Genomic DNA, 1,307 nt, shown 5'->3' with positions numbered 1-1,307 from the left:
ACCTTTTTAAGAATAGTGTATTTGCATTAATATTAGTATAATTGTATCTTTATATTATTAATATTATATTTTTTTTATTGGCCTAGTCTTATAATGTCTTCTACCTCTAATATCCTCTAATATGGTTTTACATTAAAAAAAAAAGCGAGCAGGGGATTTGTTGAATGAGTAGCTGTGTAGCCTCTACTGTATGACAGCTGGTGAAATAAAACCACCCGCCAGTAAATTCGAGCAACGCTCTGAGTGGCTGTATAAGCTACAAACAAGTAGAAAATAATTTATTTGTAGATTATACAACAGCAAATAGGAAAACGGACAAAACGGAAAAGGAAAGAAGGGATATTTGAGAAAAGAGCATAGCGGACCCATAGCGGAACTAAATTTACCCCACGTCACGTGATTTTCTTGGCCTTGTCTTCTTCTCATTTATATACAAGTTCACATTTTTCATTAGAGCTACATTATTAATTGTTTGAAATTACATTTATTATAATATTCCCAGAGAAGTGCCCAATGTTCTGTTAAATCTAATTTGGTCTGTGCATTCTGCAGACTCCTGACGAAGCCTTCATCCAAAAATCCAATGAGACCACCACAGTGGGAATCTACGTCCTTAAATTTCATGACGGATCTCAGGAGAATCTACGTCCTTAAATTTCATAACGGATCTCAGGACGTCGGGATTGTCAAGGCTTGGACAACTTTGCATTAGCTACGGCAATGCTTTTTGGTCTAATGTATGCTTTAAATCTCAACTACCCACCTGAAATGAAATATACCCTCGAGGTACTGCAGAAAGAAGTCATGGAGCTGGAAGGCTGCACTCTATCAAAGAAAGCTCAAGTTCTTAGAAACAGACTCTTATGAGTGAGCTGTTTCCATGGTACGGCAGGTACGTCCTCTTGGAATGAGGACCACTGTTTCTTTTTTTTATTTCACTCACACTCACAAAGAAAACTTATCCCGCACATACGGAGTCAACTGTTTGTAGAGTAGGTTGGCCACTGTTTATTTTGTGGTGGTTTGATGTGTATAGTTAGTTTTTTTCCCCTGGTCAAATTTGATTGGTTAAAAGGACCTGAGTGGTTAAAACCTGATTGGTTCAAATGGAATGTCCACTCAGAAATGAACATTCTTGAAGAAAGTTCAACAAAATTGACTCGTCTTACTGCCTTTAAAACTAAAACGTCAAGGGAAGCTTTGGACTACTTAATGCTCATTATTGTCCAGCTTTTCCACTACACGTTTGATGGTGTCTCGTCTTTTACTTCATGACAGGAGATATGCTGTCATAGTTCATAGTTATT

This window comes from Sinocyclocheilus grahami, unplaced genomic scaffold (genome assembly GCF_001515645.1).
Source record: "Sinocyclocheilus grahami isolate Dianchi unplaced genomic scaffold, SAMN03320097.WGS_v1.1 scaffold660.1, whole genome shotgun sequence".
NCBI lineage: Eukaryota > Metazoa > Chordata > Actinopteri > Cypriniformes > Cyprinidae > Sinocyclocheilus > Sinocyclocheilus grahami.
This window is presented reverse-complemented; position numbering follows the sequence as displayed.